Source organism: Lepeophtheirus salmonis, chromosome 8 (genome assembly GCF_016086655.4).
Source record: "Lepeophtheirus salmonis chromosome 8, UVic_Lsal_1.4, whole genome shotgun sequence".
Taxonomy (NCBI): domain Eukaryota; kingdom Metazoa; phylum Arthropoda; class Copepoda; order Siphonostomatoida; family Caligidae; genus Lepeophtheirus; species Lepeophtheirus salmonis.
Window position 1 is genome coordinate 22734726 of NC_052138.2, and position 20751 is coordinate 22755476.

Below are 20751 nucleotides of genomic sequence, written 5' to 3' on the forward strand. Positions count from 1 at the left end.
AATAAAGTCGCAGTTTATTATATTACAGATGACGTCAATATATCTTTTTTGGTATTTTTCCTTATGACACATCAAATTTTTTAGGGAAAGAACACAAAAAGTGACACAGCGGAAAGAAAGTTTTTGCTTGATATTATGCTAATAAGTTTTGTCAATACGAAAAAAAATCATTTTTAATGATATTCTAATTAATAAAGGAGAATTAAGTGATTAGTACTTCTTCCATTCGAACCGCTGTCGTGTTTGCTAATTTTTCTTTCATCTTATGATATATTATATCAGGGATAGGTTTTATTACACCTTAAAATAATTTTGCCATTTTTTCCAATTTGTCACTTTTTGCTTTTTTGGAATATTTTCCTGACATCAAATCTGTTCCCTTCCAAAACATTGTTGAAATTGACAGAATTAACATAATAATTTTCGGTTTATTTATTTGTTAACAAACCCGAATACATTCAAAATTATGATGGAAAAATAAATTTTTGAATAAAAAGACTCAAAGCAACTTTCTATGAGTTCAATATCATCATTATCTATTTTAATTATTTCCACGGCCACATTTTGTTAAATGAATAATCATAATATATAAGGACTCTTTACATATACTCTAATCTACAAAATCCTGTACTCAAATAATAAGAATTTGCGTGAGAACAAGAAATAATTTCTTTTCTAAAGTAAGATTTTTCATAAACAAATCATTCCTGTTTTTTCACAAAACCTTTTATTTTTGAAAAGGAGGAATGTTGTAGATTTAAAAATACAATTCTTTTGTCTTGGGGTTACTTCTAATACAAATTACGATGTGGTGCTTAAGGAGGTGTAGAGAGATCAAAGGATTTCGACTAAAAAGTATGTCTCTTTTTTGTGTAAGGAATGGATGGGACAGCAATTCCACATTATAAATGCAAATTTTTTTAAAGATAACACGAAAGGCATAATTACAAAGATCTACTTCAATCGATTTACTAATACATACATACATATAAGCCTCAAGCTTGTTTTTTTCATCAATTTCTACTACCTCCTCTTCTTCTGTCTTGCTTTTTTTTTTACAAAAGAACAAAACAGTATGCAAATTATAGTTATTTTGTCAAAACTTTTGACAATGACATGATGGAAACATTATTTATGAAATAAATCATTATGAAAAAAGCATGTCCATATGTATATAACAGGGTGAGGACTCAAAAATTAGAATCCTCTTCGAAGCGGTCTAGCCACAGTCCTAAAAGTCTGAAAATTTTGTACTTGACACCATTCAAAAGAACGAAAAAAAAGCTACAACTTGATGTTGTTGTTGTTGTTTTTTTCAATTAAAAAGTCTGCACAACAAGCAAAACGGCAGTCTGTGTGCAATCTTCTCCCCACACAAGTAGATCTTCGACAAAAAGATCTTCACAGTGGACGCTGTTTTGGAAATGATAAATAAGCTCAGGTCGAGGGAACCTTTAGGACCAAACATCCAGCTTAGGGCATGGTCCTTAGTCTCTAGGCGTCCGACCGCAGCAAGATGCCTTCCTTATTCTTTAAGGCCAATTAGAAAGTCAACACGGATCTATATTACAAAGTTCTGAGGTGCCATGTCATGACATAGTTCAAAAGTACGTTCCCTAGGGACAACTATATGTTTATCCAAGACGGCGCCCAGGTACACACTTCCAATGAAAGTGCAGCATTTCTGCAGGGATAACATGGCTGCTTTCTGGCTGGCAGACTTATTACCTTCGTAATCACTCTGTAATCTTACCTGGAACTCGCTATTTGGAACGTCTTGGAGGATAAGATTAACAAGACTTTTCATCCGAATATCGATTCCCTAAAGGCCATGATCACGGAGGAGTGGACAACTCGAACTTCATCAAGGCCATCTGTGCTTCTGTTTGTCACCGTACTGAAACCATCATTCAGAATGGAAGGGACATATTGAATAAAAAGATTAGAAAATTGTTGAATCACCAACTGCTGCTTCAAAAGTTTGCCATAGAAATATGTAGAAGTGAAAACGGATTTTAAAATTTTCTAATTTTTGCGTCCTCACCTTCTAAACAAGCCCTTTCAATACAAGAACATTTACATAATCTTATTAGGTAACTATAATAAAGTAGGTGATTAAAGAAAACTCTCTCCTCCTTCTCTAATTACATTTGTATGTTAGTTGGCGCCTCATTTTTGTGTGGGCACTTCATAATTTACAAGATATGAATTTATGAAAGCAAAGTCTGTCTGTTTATCGACATAATATAACTCCAAGCAATGACTAGTACTCTCGGTAGCCTTTGAAAAAAAGGAAACTGCAAATCATTGAATAGATCTTAGACCCTTTAAATTATTACCAACAATGTGTGCATTATTCTTTACAGATAAACCAAATATTAAAAAATATATGGAATACAGTTTGTGTGTGTGTGTTTTTATTAGTGCCAGCCCCGTTGGTCCTAGGAGGCTGAAACTTTGCATGGGAGCCTATATTGAACCTGGTCAGGCTAAGATTGATTTTTGGGGGGTCATATAAAGGGGTTTTTCTATAGCCAAAATACGTTATTGATAAAAAAATAAAAAAATGCTTCTTTTTTTCTCTATCTTTTTTTTTTTCTTTTTTTCTCTCCATCTTTTTTTTTTTTTTTGGAGATCAAAGAGACCAAATAGAGGATTAAGATATAAATTAAAAAAGGACTGACGTCCAAAAGAACAACTATACCAGCAAGAACGTTTTTTAATTTATTCAAAATCCAAAACGTTATTGATAAAAAAATAAATGGGTGAAAATTGAAGCTTCCTTTTTTTTTTTCAAACTTTTTTTTTCTCTCTATCTTTTTTTTTTTTTTTTTCTCCATCTTTTTTTTTTTTCTTTTTTCAAGTTTAATAAATGGATTTTCAAAAGAAAATTGGATTCGTAGATAAAATAAAGTTTGCAAAAATTTGTCTGGAGATTCGTTAGCATATTAATTTGGAACATAAAAATTGATGTAACAAACGTGAATTTTTAATTTTGAAGACGAAATGACACAAAACTATACATTTTGAGCGTTTAAACATAAGCCTTAACATTACATTAACGTATTTTCAATTTCCAGAACATTTTATTACATGATATTTGTAGAAATGAAGCAGTTATCTAAGGTTATTTTTTTGACGACATTATTCTCCATAACTTTTTGGTTTTGTAAGTACGAATAAAATCTTGGTAGGTTTGTATTTATCTTTACAACGCCATTGTTTTAAGTGGTTCTCAAATGGTTCTCAAACGCTGAGAACCCCTTGAGGGTCACCTTTGCAGTAGGGAGGCACTCCAGGGGGGTACTTGAGATTTTTGCATATAAAAAAAATCCATACCTAGGAAATTTTTGGGTTTTTTTTTTTTAGCTCTGGATTTTTGAATTTTTTTGTTTTTTTTCAATAGCTCTGGATTTTTGATTTGTCTTTTTTTGAAAAAATTTAATATTTAGAATTTTTTTTCTAAAAAATCTTATATTGGAATTTATTTTGAAAAAAAAAATCCAAAAACCAAGACCACCGCCAAAGTATAATCCTGCAGACGGCCCTGTCATTGAAGCTAAAAATGATTTGTGCTGGTAAGGGAGTACTTGGGTTAAATAAATATTTTACAAGTAGTAAATCGCCAAAAACAAAGATTGAGAATCCTAAAAATGATTTGTGCTGGAACTTGGGTTAAATAAATATTTTACAAGTAGTTCCTTAAAAAAAGATTGAGAATCCCTGCACTAGGAGGGAAATGGGGGTGGCATGAATTACTCTATATAGAAGGACACCACCTTCCGTGAAATTTTCCTTTTAAGTGAAGAATAAAATGGTATTTCCTTTATCGTATCTCAAAACCTTACTTTCAACAGGAAACAGAAAAAAGGCAGAAAATGAGTGGGAAATATTAATAAATAATCATAGTTGGGAATTAGGTAATAAATCTGAAATAAGATGATTCATTAGTCATTAATAGTAAAATTGGTTTTCCACAAAAATTGCTTTCACAGTCATCTTGCTAACATTACTCAACTGGGATCAAATTGATGAATCCTTTCTTTATACAAAAAAAAGTTTATTGGAAAAATAATTCCTCAAATTTTGCAATTATAAAAAAAAAATTGTAGAAAAAGCCGTCCAGACCAGACAAAAAATATGTGGCTACCCCTGATGACGTCACCGTTATATAATTTGTCCCCTCCCCCACTTGAAAATACATTCCGGGGCCGGTGACCTTAAGTGATACATTCGAGTTGGCTTTTTGTACGACTAAAACTTATACCAATCAGGTTCATTGCTCTGTATCTAAATTTAAAATATTCGCTATCGAGGCTCTCGCAAAAAGTGTCCTATTATTGTGCCATTATTACCTTGATGTTCAAATATTCAAAAATATTAGCTATACATATAATTCCTTAACGTTAATAAATATATGTATGCATGGATGAGACATAAAATATCTGCCATTGTTGTCACATTTTATTATGATTAAATAACTCAAAAAAAAAGTATATATAACTTGTCAAATGATGGAGTGTTTCAAATTAAAAGTTATTGTATTATACATTTATCATAGTAGGATATATTTTATTTCCGCATAATTCTTTTAAGTACAACACTTTTCAGCTCATTTTTTTATCAAAGTTTCTTTTCCGCTGGTTTTTTTCCACGGGGCTCTTTGCAAGCACAATCAAAATTCCCGAGATTTTGGTTAATTATCAAGATAAGTAAATATATTAATACAATATTTAGAACCTTAACTATAGCTTTATCTATTTCATGATGTACAGTGTCCAAAACCTCGTTACCATATTTTATATTTGCTTCCAATTATAATTGAATATGATTCGTTTGAATTGATTAAAATTTTCGTTCTATTCCTAGTTCAAAAGAAAAGTAAACAAATAAAGTTGGAGTCAGTGAGGAAATTTGTCTAAATGTAGCTTCTAATGAGTTATCATATTTAGATCTTCCCAGAATTAACAGCATTTAATATGTAAATATATTTAGATTATACTCCCCCAAAAATAGCCCTGCGGAAAAGGTGCACCTCAAAAAAAAATTGTACCCACGTGAATGGCACAAGTATATTCATATACCAGTATATAGCTGAAGAACAAGATTCTAAGTTTAAATGATACTAGAGTAGATTTTCCAAGTGTTGCCCTGGATATTAGGAAAATAAATTAATCATGAACTCCTTTGCTTCGTATAAAACAAAAATTAAGGACCGTAAAATTTTAAGAATTATTCTTTCTGTGTGTTGGTATGTATCTTTGCACACTTTTTTATAAGGGAGATTAAAAAGTTTGGGGAAGAAAAATATTCAAGTGCCGACTGTTGAACAGTCGTTAGCTCAACTTTCATATTACTGTCGAAAATCATTTGTCTTTTCCTCTCTTCTTTTTTTTCTTCTCTAACCTTATATCCTCCTAAAAAAAGTGAGCAACATGCAGCAAGAATAATTCTTATAATTTTACGCTCTTTATTTTTTTATATGAATAGTTGTTTGTTAGTCAAAAAATCTCTTAGAGAAAAATGCTATTTTAAAGCATTGTAGGCCAAAAAAAAATCACCATAACCATTTTTGGAACCTTAAAAAGTTATATGAAAAATTTCAGCATGATTCATTCATTAGTTTGGCTGTCAATCCTAGACAAATACACACACAGACATTTCCATTTAACATAAAGATCTACAAATCAAAAAAAATCATAGATCCAAAGAGTAATTTAAATTAAAACCGATTAGACTAGTTCAATAGTCTATTCTTTATGTAAAATATATTTAAACGTTCTTTTACATATATGCAAGACACATTATTTAAAATGTAAATGAATCATAAGTCAATAAATTTGTGAGGAGAAGAAAATTGAAAATGTTTCTCTAGGCATAATATTAACTGACAATTTTTTTATATATTTTTTTATATGTAGGATACATATTTTTATTGAATTAAAGCAATATTATCAAATACTCTTCAAATTGTAATTAGATTTATATCCAGTACATACAAAGGAATGTGCAGAAAACTTTGAAGTATGCCTAATGCTCCAACATGGCTCTCACTATAATTAATAAATTTTTAATAATTTTATCTACTATACAGGCTCAGGCAGCAAAACTTGGAATGATAAGTAATATTAATTCTCTTATTATTATAGGAAGTTCTAGTGAGTATTTTTTGCCATTCTGGTTCAGCCATTCTTTGTGCATAATGAAACTATAATGTGAATTTCCTCATCCCGTCATCAGGAGTGAGAAAAAAGGCAAAAGGCAACACATCACAGATCTTTAATACTATAATATACAACTTTTCCATAAAGCCTACAAAGAAAAGTATACAAATTTATAATCTAAAACACCCAATTGGTATTTGAAGCACTAACCAGTAAGTTTTTTTTTAATACACTTTGTATGCACATGGTTTAAGAAACACAAAAATTGTCCACTTAAAATACATGCTTCTTAAATAAGTGATAAGTAAAGGGTTAATGGCTTTAGGGGGTAAAGAGAGGGGGAGTTGTTGTTATTTAAGGTTAATTTTATTTATATTGTAAATGTATTTCATGAGATTTTATCTCTAAACAGATAGAATACCATCACTTTCAGGCTTTAAAAAAAATAATGTAGAAAACATAAATAGAAATAGGTAAAATGAAGCATAGTAAATTCGATAGGGAGAAAATAAAAGCTTTACTTTTTTTTTAAATATTTCGCAGTTTATTTTCAACCATTTTTCATTATGATATTTAATATATATATATCTCCCGGAAATCCTACTATTGTTTAACTCTCCGTTAGTGAACATCCTTTTCATAACGTGGATAGTGAACTAGATAAAAAGAAACCCTAAAAATAGAACATATGTAATTATATGATAAACAGTTGAACGATTACCTATAATAATTACGTCATTTAAATTGTGTCATATCTTTTTAATTATTTCATCTATTTTAAACTCGTAAATATCAGTTAAAATGCTAAAAATATTTGTATGAATATAAGAATCCAAGAAAAAAAATTGATCCTTATATTGGTTAGGGAAAAATAATTTCGTATTTTCCCTTCCTTTTTTGTTAACTAAGTATATCATGTTCATTATTGATCACATCGGACATCAGATCAAATAATAAAGTGTTGTCAAGGTGTGAGTCTATATTACAAACGCTTTTTGACAGTATTGAATTTGAATCTGGCAATCGAACAGGAACGTTAAAATGAGATATAAAATAAAATATTCTACACCCACCTACAGTCCGGACATGGCACAAAGTAAATACCACCTGTTCCAGTCTATGGTCCAACATACTTAGGGGTACATATTTGGCCTCAATAGAGGCATGTGAAAATTGGATGTCCATTTTTTTTTTTGCCAATAGGGACAAGGGTTCCTAAGAGAATAGCATTATGAAGTTGGATTCTCGTTGGCAACAAGTTAATGAGCAAAACGGGGCATACTTGGCTTAAATCAGATTATTGTAACACTATTACTAAAGCATTGACATGAAGTGAAAAATATGGAATTACTTTTTCCCAACCTATTATTAAAATAATAATAACAACATGAGTTTCTGCTTTCAACAAGATATAATTTGTTATTTTTATAGTAAAAACATTAAATTTTTAGTTCATATTAAAAAAATTTATAGAATGTTCATTACTTTATGCAAATTTTGGAAATCAAATTAGTAGACATAAGTTTTGATGTGGTTGAATGTATTGTAAAAAATATATAATTTTAACTGTAACTACTGTTATTCACCTCAGTCCTCGCATTGGAAAAATAATCCAAAAAATTAAAACAAAGGAAATACTTTTTAAGGAAAATAATTAATTAATTTCACTAAACCTTGGTTAAAAATTGCCAGATATATGAATAAATCCTAAATATCAAGATTTAATGCTTCAGGAGCATAATGAGGCAGTAAAATGTAGGTTCAACGGAACAATAAGGTTTTTTTTTATAAATTTTGGGGCCTATAATATCCCAGTTCACAGACGGAGGTTTAAGATAAATTCAAAAAAATCCTTATGCAATGATTTGGAAGTCCACATACATAATGTATATTTCCTTCTCTAGGACAGGCGAGACCCAAACCTACGCATATAGAGTTAAAGATGATAATTTCTCTTAATTACGTTGTTCACTGTAATAGAGGTTGTTTTTTTTTTTTTAAATAAAAAATTTGTCTTCATTTTACAAATTAGGTATATTTCATTCACAGGATCCACAGAAAATTCCAGTTGAATGAACTTTATATAATATAATTATATGTAAGGTTGCAATATAATTATGTTGAAACACTAGTTGGGTCGAAACTAGATAAAACAAACAGTTTTGAATAAAATAACAGTTTTGTGAGCCACAATAGAAGCTAAGAGAGAGGCTATAATCAATGCATATCTGAAGGGCAAATATAGGGATGTATCAGTGCCAAAAAATTGAAGTCCTGTACAGTGCCGTCTTATATTTTAAGAACACATTCGAATCGGATGCAAATACCTTCCCAAGGAACAATCATTGATAAAAGACATAATCATAGATATTTACCAGTAATATCATCATAAATCAATCTTCTATAATCTTAATAAGCCTAATTTAGACTTTAATGACAAAATATTCCTGTGTTTTAAAGACACTTAAAATTTTACTAAACTAATTCAAACGGTAAACTAGCATACTTTCTAGAATATTAGTAAAAATGCTGTCATGTCAGGAGCATCCTCAGGGGGAGGGCTGGAACGTCTGTATCCCCCCCGCCCAATTAATTTTTTTTTTATTGCTTTTTAATGGAAATATTTAATATTTGAACTTATTTTACAAAAAATTTAATATTTAAAATTTAATTTTTCAATTTTTTTTTCTGTAAATATGTAGCTATGGATTTTTTTAATTTTTTTTTTTCCCCAAAAATTTAAGTTTCTGTAGAAAGCTATGGATTTTTATTTTTTTTTCAAAAATTTATTATTTGAAATTTTGTTTTTGAAAAAAATTAATTTTCTTTGAACAGCTATGGATTTTTGAAATTTTTGTAAATAGCTATGGATTTTTGAAATTTTTGTAAATAACTACATAAGTTTGAAAAAAATTTATAATTTGTAATTTTTTCCAAAAAATTCATCTTTTGTGAATAGGATTTTAGAATTTTTTGAAATAAAATTAAAAAAGAAAGCCCCCCCCTCACCAAAAAAAAATTCTACAGGCACCCTGCATGTAGAGGGCATTTCCGCATCTGGAACTTATTTAAAGACCGATAACAGCGGTATGTGGACAAGACCGATTTTTAGTCCCATTGGACCGATAAAACCCTGATACAAATAATAGAGGTTTATTTATTTTTGTTAATTGGATTTAAACTGTAGCTCTTCTGGAGCGCAATAAGAGTTGGCACCCTTCAATATTTCCTAACAAAATGGATTATGAGGTACAAATGCACTAACAAAAAGGAATAAAATTATAAATTCGAAGTACTTGTGTTATATTATTAAGTATAATTGAGTTTACGTTGGTCTTTCTCTCAACAACCACTAACTCTCTTTTAGTGATATCTATATATTTTTTGCGCTTCACAATAAATTTTCAATGTTCAATTGAATGGTAAGTTTCTCTCCTTCACATATGAGCATATGCTTTTGAAGAGGCTTGAATTGTAATATTTTTCACATCAAACGTTCAAAATTTATACAAAAATTAACATATTCCTTATAGTTATTTAAGAAGTTCTTTGTATCTAGGTTTGAATCTTGTGGAAAAACGTCCATTAGAAAGCATTTTTTATGTTACTATAATTATATTCAATATATTATGAATGAATATGCAACGACATCCTCTTATCAAGGTCTACATATATTCAACTGTATATTCTATATGTATAATAAAGGTAACATTAAATAATAATACATAACATCATCTTGAATGGTATTTCAATGTAAGTACATTCAAAATCTTTATTTACACGTAGTACATATGTCAATATACAAGAGTAACATAATAATGAAAAATGCCTTTTTATAAAAAAAAAAGTTATTAAAATTCTGAAATAAATATAAAAACAGGGTAAAGTGGAAGAGAGGACGATTCTATTGAGATTCTGAAATTGGGTAAGGGATCATTAATAAAGCAGGAGTTCATTTTTAACATATTTTTTAACCCTTCCCCCATGGCTATTTTCTTCATCCCCTGAGTATTTATACAAAAAAAAGAGGGAAATAGGAGGTGGTCGATAAGGGCCACCCAGCAAATATAAGAAGCAATCGTTTCAAAACATTACAGTGAGAGACTTCTCTAGCAGACTTCGTGAATGGGCTCTTGGTTTACAATAAATCACTTAAAACTAAATATGAGGTTTTAAAAAAAAGATATATATACATAGTATACAATGAATATTTTCAGGAAGTCAAGTTAATGATGAAGAGTATCAATACAGTTGATAAGCCTGGTGTGGGAGAAATGAAGCTTGTAATGGATTTTTTATCAGCTTTTATAACCGAAAACCACAATGGAAATTCTTGCAGCTATTAGGAAATGATCGAAAAAAGAATCCAAGTATACAAAAATATGTAACTAAAAAAAAAAAAAAATTAAACATGTAATTTTTTTAATTTTTACATTTTGTTAGAAATTTGTTTGATTAGTTAGGTCAAGAGCTTTAATTTGATAACAATATGACTAGTTTTGAATAAAAAACAAGAAAATTGAGATTTTGTATCTATTAGGCTCCATTTAATATCAAAGTGCTTAGTGGCCGTTTTATTCTACGTTCAATTTGCTATAAAAAAATCCACAAACACACGGGGGACCAAGTCTCACATTAGAGAAATTGGAAAATAAAATCTAAGAAAATTTTAAAAATGATCAGGCGTTTGATGCATCCTACTAGTTTGTCCATTTTTTTTTGGAATTATTCACAGCTTAATAAGAACTAATTTGAATTTAACTAATCAACACTCAAATACCGATTAGAAACATTGATATTTAATAAGAAAATACAGCGTAAATTGGTATACTTTTAATGTAATGAAGTGCTCTATAAATTTGTTTGTCCGTAACAGCTGGATACATGTATTGTACATATAATGAATAACAAAATTGATGTGATTACAAAGGTATATGCACGTTGCACATAATAACTTTTTCTATACATGAACACTATCTACATGAATTTATGTTCACATCTTAATTACTTTGTTCCTTAATATTTATATAAAACAAACTTTGAAAAACATGTAAACCTAAATCTATTTTAAGATAGTACAAATAACGTACATTTTAGTTTGTTAGAATCGAAATGTTAATTTTACAAGACAATGGTGCTGGGTACTAGGAAAACTGCCCCGGAGAATATTGCCATGGAGGAAAATTGCCAGTTAGGAAAATAGCCCGGGAGAAAATAGTCCGTATTTTGTTCAAACTTCCTTATAAATTTGCTTAATATAATTTAAGATAAATATTTTAACATATTTGTTTGTTCCATCCTCCAAGGAGTACATTCAAGTGTGAGTAATATTATTGCAAACAATTTTCTTGCATTTTTTTTTAAATTCAATCCAATCTTCTAAGAAATGGATGGAGATGATTGATAAGGAAAGGGGAGGAATAAATAGCATAGGGCTTCTTAAAATATGGTTGAATACCATTTCGCCCTCGGATTGGACCAAGGGTAGTTTGGGATTGCTAAAAACCACAGCCAAAACATCCAAGGAACCCCTCTAGTACCAAAAATAGTTTAAGTGTTTGGGTTGCGCGGGTACTATGGGATACCCAGGGATTTTTAAAAACACCTGTAAATTCATACATTATATACAAGGAACACCTCATTTTTTCTGTGTTTTTACGTCATATAATTATTTTTTCTTACGGATGCTACGTTACATGCAAATAATATTATTGGTATTTTATTATTTATATCAATAATTTTTCTTCTTTAATTTTGTAATGGGTACACTCAATTTTAAATTACTATTTTGTTTTTCTATTGGAAAGGTTAGAGTATGTAACAGATTTCTATTGGAAATAGTTTATCTAATTGTGGGAATAAATTATGAAATAAATAGAATGAGACCCTAATCTCATTAGATGAATGGCTGGTAATGTATTTTCCCAGTCATAAATACCACTTTAAACGAGAAACAGTTATAATTAAAGTTTTACTAGTGTTTTACGCGGACAGGTCCTGCAATTCCAACATGCCTATGGGACTAGATAAGCTCAATCTCCATTTTAAACATTTTTAGGGAGGCATGCACTCGCTGAGTTCGTATAAAACTTAATGACGGACCAGAAAGATCTCTAGAGATTCGAGATGGTTCTTCTTTGTTACTATTGTATTAAATAAATAAACAAGATTCCCGCTTCGTGACGTCACGTTGACCGATACTACGTCATATATGTTGTATATGCATGGTACATAATGATATATTGGAGAAAAGGAATAGAATGAGCGAGGATCTATACAGAAAAGAGGAAACACGCCTTCAAAAAAGATGTTTACCTGTTTTTATGTTGACGCATGTGCAATATGGTTTTTTATTCATTTTAAATCAATAGTCACTCAAAAAAAAAAAATAGAATTTTAATCATTATAATTTTGTTTCAACAAATATCTATATTTTATAAATTCCTACATTAAATAATACAATAAATTTCTTACAATAATTTTAAAAAACCAAAAATAGATCCAAATTATATAATAAATCTTTTAAGTATAAAATTTTATTCGGACAATTTTACTCCACGGCAATTTTCTCGAGAACAATTTTTCATGGGAAATTTTCTCTGTGGCAGTTTTCCAAGTACGTATCATTAGAGCTAGTACTTACTGCTACTTGCAATCTCACCCCTTAAATTTCTTAGTCTCGTCCTACCTAAAAAAAAACGTCATACATTTCGTTAAAAGCAATGATTAAAAGAGCACAATCTTCAAATTTCATTTTTTTTTTTAGCCCCAGACAATTACTCCATCTGACCTAGAAATTGTCATTTGAAGTCCATATACATAATGTATATTTTCTTCTCTAGGACAGAGCGAATATTGAGCATACACACATTGAGTTCAAGAAAATAACTTTCTCCCGTGTGCGTTGTTCATTGAGCTAAGTCACTCCATAATTTTATTTTTATATTTTTAGTCAAAAAAGTATGTGAAAGTATCAAAATATTGATACCTATATGATACCGCAATCAATACTAGTATATCTGGATATCATCAAATCTGTATTAAGCGGTCAAGCAAGGAAAACTGATAAAGTGATCTCTTATTACAGGTGACCTCCTACACCAGATATGGTATTTATTTATTAACTCGTCAAAAGAGGGTCCGTAATTCCACTCCTTTTTTTTCTTTTTTTGTATTTAACAGTCTATGTAAGTTTTAAAAAGTGACCATTGAAGGCAGGTTCATCTATGAAAGTATGTTTCCCGTCAACAAAAAAACAAGATAGAATAATTTTTCTCAAAATTGAGAGTAGATTAATTTTTTATTCCATACTTAGAACTTGTCCCATTGTATGATATACTTTTGTTGCTCAATGAAGTGACATGTATGAGTGTATCGGTACTAAGTCTCTTACAGATCTTTGAAAAATTCTATAAATTTTATAACGTTATCTAAATTTTACCTTTTTCATTAATATTTTTCGTACTATATGGACACAATCTTAAGATTCAGGACAAGACTGGATGGGACGTCAAAATTATATCTATCTTGGGAAATTTTCAAATGTAATATTTTAGGTCCTTTTGAACCCAATAAAGAACAAATAAAAATGTATTGAGTAATTAAATTATTTTTATTAGTAGCTAGAAATAATTTAAAGAATATTTAAGAGTCTATATGGAAAAAAAAGTTAACATATTAAATAAATTAATCATTGAAATGAATTTACAGTATTACAAAATGACAATAATAATAAACTTTTTTTTCTTTTTGCAAGTGCTCTTAAAAACATTTACACAATAAATAAGAAAACCTCATTACTTAAAGTTTTTGAAAGTTAAAGAATATGGTATTATTCATTTTTTGAATAAAAAACTTGGAAAGAAAAAAAAGAGTAAAACAGAATCCATAGGTTATTTATCCTACCAAAAAAATAAATACAACTATTAATTCGTGAAAATATATGGTAGAAAATTATTGAATAATTATTTATTGCTCCTTCAATAAGTGCAAATATGCAGTAATAAAAAAATATTGCAAATTTTGCCCTGTCTGAATATGACATTTTTTAAACTCTTCCCTCTTGAGTATTTTATGCGGAAAAAATGCAAATTTTTAACTTAAATGTGCTTTACAGGGTTGATCTTATCTAGTGTTACACATTTTATTTTTTTCAATTTTTCATGAGTAAAATTTTGGCAAGAGGTTTTGTGAGGAGATTTATTTAACAAAATCATCTGAAAATAGTATTTGGTGCAACTTTTGTTGAATATCTGCCTCAACACGAGACCTAAATTCCTTACAGACCTTGACTATGTAGTCAAATTCAAACTTGGTGCACTCCTTCTTGATGGAAGCCTCTACAGACTGAACAGTCCTGTGAGGAGATAGAGGAGTCCAAAGGGTTTGCTTCTGGAGAGGAGGCTGGCCACATTTTGAGGTCCCAAAAGTCTGGAAAGTTGTCTCTCAGGAAGGTCGAGGTTTAGCAACGCGATGACACGGAACTCCGTCTCGAGTGAAAACAAAGTTGTCCCCGAACTTTTCTATGGCCGAAGGTAGCACTTTCTTATCCAGAAGCATCTGCATTGAGCCGCTCCTTCCTCTCCACAAAAATGGGAGGGCAGACTCCACATCCCCCAAGACCATGGTTCCGGCTGGATTTTTTGTCCTGAAGAAATGCCTCACGGAATCTAGGACATTGTCTGGAGGTTTGTTTGTGATGTAGCGGCTGTTCTCCTAATTCACGATGAAAAATCTACGGTGAAAAAAATTTCATCGGAAAAGAGCATAAATTTGTCCCAATTTTTGTTAGCATAGATAAAATTTGGAATCTTTGTTGTTCATTCCAACCGTCTCAGCTTGCTCTGTTCAGAGATAAGATGTCCTGTTGTCCTCCTCTGAGAATTTGCACCAATGTCGTTCCAAATTGAAAATAATAAAACGTGTATAAGATTAAACCTGTATGTATACATATTAGTTATGCGTAGGTTGATTTAAGCCCGTGGGTGCATCTTCAACATGCAGTTTTAAACAAAAATAAGCTCATTCATTCCTTAGTATTTACACTTTATATGTGTTTTTTTTTTTGTTTTTTTTTTTTACTTAAAACTAGTGGTACCATTCCAGGGTTCTCAATTTTTATGCAATAGGTAGAAATCCATACAAATTGGAAAGTAATTTTTCCATTTAACATATCAATATATGGTCCATCAACACTAAAAGCAAACTAGAAGGATTTTTCTCAAAATTGAGGGCGAATTACATTTGTATTCTTGTATAAATTATCATCAAATTCTATCGACAAATTATACGGATAAATCTTTTGAAATTTATAAATTGTACTCTATTTAAAGTAGACAAAAAACGAAAAACTAAAAACGTATGTACAAATAATCTACTAATGTGTCAAGATTTATCCTTAACAGGACTTTTGATAGCATTCATCAAGGCTTGGCACAAAGAATTAACAACACTGCAATACAATTACGTATACAGATCGGGTATTATGTATGATAAAAATTTGGGGGCCACAGTCCTCTAATAAGAATGTGTGAACAAAAATAAATGACAATCCACGAGTCAGGACCTTTAAAAATGATTGGGAAGTGCCCACAGATCTTTCTTGTGTTTTACCTATGTCAGATATGTTTTTTGATTGTATTTTAGTAAGTTAGAATTTGTTTTGTTACTAAATAAATGTTGTTTTGTTTTTGTGGTCATTAAGAATAATATGAAGATTTTTTTTTTAAGTAGCAAAAATATCGTGACAATTAAAGAACTTGAAATTGATAGACTATAATTGAAAGGTGCTATATCAGGCCAAATAATCCTTGTAATAAATCAAATTAAGGCTCTTCAAGCTATAGTTAACATTCTTGGGTATCTTTTCTTTTCTTGATTGTTGTTCAAAAAAAATTGTATTAACTCATCATATATATGGTAAATTTTTGAAAATAATTTTCTAAATATCCATTAATTACATTGAATTAATATTTACTAGATAACTAATAAGAGTAATATATAAACAAGTAAAATATATTTTTTGTCTAATTTTCAATAGTAGTCAAATTAAAAATCCTGTTGCGGGACGGGTTACATAATTAAATAGATTCAGAGCCCTTCGGTTCTGTAAAAAAAAAGCCAATTCACGCACCACTAGTAATCCTTTTTTATTAACTAAAAATTTGGCAGTTTATTGCATATTTACAAGAACTAAAACGCTTCCTATGTTCATAGTGAATAAGAAGAATCGTTGTTCCTATGAATATGTATAGCTAAGCAATGTAATATTAATCGACTTTGTCTGCAACAGGCAACGTATTTCTTAGCGTTGGATGGAATTAAACCACATTATTTATCAAAGTCATAAACTCATACAAAGTTATTTCTGATAAATTACCAACTTGAGCTTGAAGAAGGTAACTCATTGAAACAAAAATCAGAAAGGCTGTCACAAAAAGATGTTCTTTGTTATAACATGATTTATTTTAAATTTGTTTGCTTATTCTACTATTAATATTCCCACTACTTATTAAAATAAGATAAAAATAATTAATATGTAATTGTAGCATCATTGGCTTAAAGCCCATAAATTTAGAGCCCTTTTTCATTTTAGAGAGAAAAGGTTAAAGGATGCAATTTGCAAAATACAATTTGTGAATCGGTTGCATGCCTATAGTTGTCGTTTTGGAAAGTTGATTCTGAGCTCGACTGCACAGTTTCTCAATGCTACTTCCGGAACGAATATACCCCACGTTTGGGATTCTACTATATGATAATAGCCAATTCTACCTTCTCCTTCACTAATTTGATTACATCACTTTATATTTCTGAAGATAAAGGTGGATACAAGCATTGATCTAGAATACGTAATTTATCTGAGACAAAATTCTGACTTTTAGCTAATAAATTGCGTAAAAACATTTTTGTTTTCTCACTTTTGTCTTCAAATGCAGATACCAAACTATTCAGACCAAAATATGTTAAATTGATGATACAATTTAATTATGACGGGTTTTTCTTCTCCTTAAATAATCAAAATATCTTATGCACTTTTTAAACATTTAAAGAACATAGCTCAACAAAAAAGTCGGCTATCATGTTATAAGAAAGGCATCAAAAAAATTAAACTTTATGGAAAAAATTTTAAAAATTAAATTTTTAATTTCAAATTTAAAAAAAAAAATATGAAAATTTTTGTAGAAAAATTTCAAAAATTAATTTTTTTTCTAAAATATTTAATGTTTTTAAAAAACTGATTATTTTTGAAATTTTAATCCAAAAAATTTAATATTTCATTTTTTTTTAGTTTTAAATAAAAATTTTAATTTTGAAATTTTTTGTGAAAACTGTGGATTTTTCAATTTTTTTCCAAAAATTTAATTTTATGAGAATAACCATAGTTTTTAGACTTTTTTTTTTTTTAACAGTTGTGGATTTTTTTATATATCTTATTGTATATATATTTCTTTTTTGAAATTTAATACGATAAAAATTCCTAACCCAAGCCCTGTTGACGACCTTGGTAAAAAAATCGTAATTCTTTAACTATTATTTAAAATATTAAAGAATCAGAATCGGCGTCGAGAATTTTCAATAGACTTCCCTCGGAATAGACATTGGGATTTTTTTTTTGGAATCGTACCATCACTAGTATGTATGATGGAAAAAGATAAATTGGACATTTCTCTTATTCTTGATTTTTGTTAAAAATGGGGTTTGTCTCCACTAACACCATATACCTATTTATTACAGTTGTGTTTCGGAATATAAATCCTAAACCGACCTGAGATAATTTTAACTTATTTGGTACAACTTCGATCTGGACCGGTAATATTTGGTCCACAAAAAAATTGGTTTTTTAGAAAACAAAAAAAATGTCGTTCTGTTTTAGAAAAGTTAACATTTAGTCGATTTCGTCTCCCTCGAAGACCTCATCAGAAATAATAATATAACAATATTCTTAAGTTTTCAGAAATAAACATATATATATATTATCAAATATCGAAATATTTTCGGTTTTGATGTATCGTAACCTTACATAAATTCATATTTATATTTTTAAAAAAGGTATTTTTTTTTAAACGAAACTGTTTTACAGTAAATTTAATGAATGTCCAATTCAATGTCTATTCATTCCAGTGGATATTTCTGACTGAAATTGATTGATCCCCAATTTTTCTCGAACCAAAGCGACTGTATCATATCAGCATCGGATCTTATAGGCCGGACTTGTTCTAGCACCTGTACTTTCATATTCGATTTCTTATTTCCTTTCGGATTGAAGTGTTTTCCAGTGGCTTCCAAACGATTATTGACATATCTCATGTGATCACTTATCCGATCTTTTAATCTTTTTTTGGTTTGGCCGACATATTGTTTTGAGCATTTCGTACAAACAATCACATAAACCGAATGTGTATAATAGCATGCAATCACATGAGACAGTTTCTGTGTAAGACCCGATGCCGATGATTTGATAACCGAGCCTGGTTGAACATATGAACAGGTTCTACAACCGTTTTCTAATCACTTTTTCAAACACACTTAATTGACACTACGTGATGACCTACTTGGAGTCTCTCAAAAATCTTGAGTACGACTAAGTAGATCCCTGAGATTTTATTTTTGATTGTACGCAATCATGGCTTTGTAAACATTCTTTCCATTCTTGGATCCAGCATTAATGCTCTACCATGATGGTGAAGTACAGATGAAATTTGCTTGAACTGCGGATAATAAGTTATGACAAACACTTGGCAATCATTAGATTTGGATTCGGTTTTCTTGAATGCTTCATTCCTTCCCATTAACTTTGCTTTTTAGCAATAGAAGCATCAATAGCTTTTGGTAGATAATCACGTGCTATCAGCATGTCTTTAAGTTCTTGAAACGATTTTCTTGCTCTTTTTCATTGCTACAAATTCTCAAGATTATTAGGGAATATTCTGATACACGTGGGATGGATGTAATGACATGGGGAGAAGATACTGAATTCGATTACTTTTTTTTCCGGTACAAATTCGTATGGATTTTCCAGTATCATATGTAAACTGTGGTGTCCCATAGCTGTGTAGATTTTGTTCAAAGTTGTATTTATGTCGTGATCTTTATTGTGGGATGAACTGAATTCAATTGTGACATGAAATTTTCGAGTTTTTCTTCTGTTCTAGTCCAAATTGTAAACAAATCATCAATGAATCGACGTAGATAATAAAAAGGCTAGGAAACATTTTGATTCGAAGATTGAGTTATCCTTCATTTGATAATTTTATCTACTTTGCCCCTAAAAATAGTGGCAAACGTGGGTCCAACTTTGGTTCCCATTGCAGTGCCTCACAGCTGGATGAAGAGCTTTGATTCAAATTCAAATATATTCAGACAGAGTACAAGTTTCAACAATGATATATGAAAATATGTTGGAATTGATTTGTTGGTTCAAGTTTCAAGAGCTTCTTTAAATGTGTCGATTAAAGAGGAAATCGACAATATGAACCAACAACATCAATGGAGATAGATGTTGCGTTTGTGGGAAGAGTTTCACTTTCATTGATCTTCTTGAGGGATCTCAAGAAGTCTGGAGTATCTGGGATAAATATTTATCTCGGACCGAGTATCAATCCCACTATTTATGTACTATTTAATTTATTGAAATCATCTAAAACACGATAGAACTCAATGTGAAACAATTGACCAAAAAAAAAATGCATTCAATTTCTACTTTATATTTGATAATATTTTTATAGATATTATGTAAACTCCTAATGCCTAATTTTCTACTTCATTAAGTCAAAAATAATAATAAATAAATATTTTTTATTCATAAATATAAAAGCATCGTCAAAGATTATTCTATTTAATAAATAAGATGTATCAGCAGAATTAGATATTCAATCCACAAAAGTTTTTCCGAAAGAAAAACTTCATTTTCATTTAGAACGTAATTTAGTAGACAGGGTGTGGGAGAAAAAAAAATTGTCACATTTCAATGCTTTTTTTGAGGAAGATGTTGCATGTTTTGTTTTTTAATCATGTGATTTCCTCAAAAATATGAGTTGTTTTGAAGCAGTTCTTGTTTTGAACCCACCAGCAAATGAGTGAACAAGAGGCAAAAAGGTGTCGTTTATCCAAGTTTTTGACGCACTTATAGCCCAAAAAGAAATCCTTGGTGTTAATATGAGAACCATCCATAATATGCAGCATGCCAAAAACGTTACCAAAGGGCGTCTATAACTCCAGGAAGTGGAATTCTGCTCCCAAAACATTTCTGATTTATGGGACAAAAAAATGTGGCCTTCATCATTTCCTAATTGGAACCCCCTTGATTAATTTTTGTGGGTGCCATTGAGGGTATCACAAATGTAACCCCACTCCGAAATGCGGATGACCTGAAGTACACTATCTCGAAGGTCTGGTCTAACACCCCTGAGAACAAAATTTGAAAGTTTGTACAAGCTTCGGGGACCGTATTGAGGCTACCATTACTTTTAATAAGATGCAGCCTCTGTGATTTGCTATCAATTTTTTTTCAAATCAGTGAATAAAGTTTTGAGTCTTTGAACCAAAGTCTTTAGCTTTTGCTGACCGAAAAATTAGCTTCTACACCCAC

General features: G+C 30.0%; 2 protein-coding genes across 3 annotated transcripts in view; one reads left to right on the forward strand and one right to left on the reverse strand.

Moving 5' to 3' along the window:
* LOC121123266 (acetylcholine-gated chloride channel subunit acc-3) overlaps positions 1–20751 on the reverse strand; it is a 218001-nt gene that overhangs the window by 183651 nt on the left and 13599 nt on the right. The window lies entirely within an intron of this gene.
* The window catches only part of sli (slit guidance ligand), a 388150-nt gene continuing 382368 nt past the window's right edge, over positions 14970–20751 (forward strand). The window contains exon 1 of the mRNA XM_071890272.1: positions 14970–14978. The gene's annotated coding sequence lies outside the window, so the exon portion shown is untranslated. The remainder of the gene's footprint in view (positions 14979–20751) is intronic.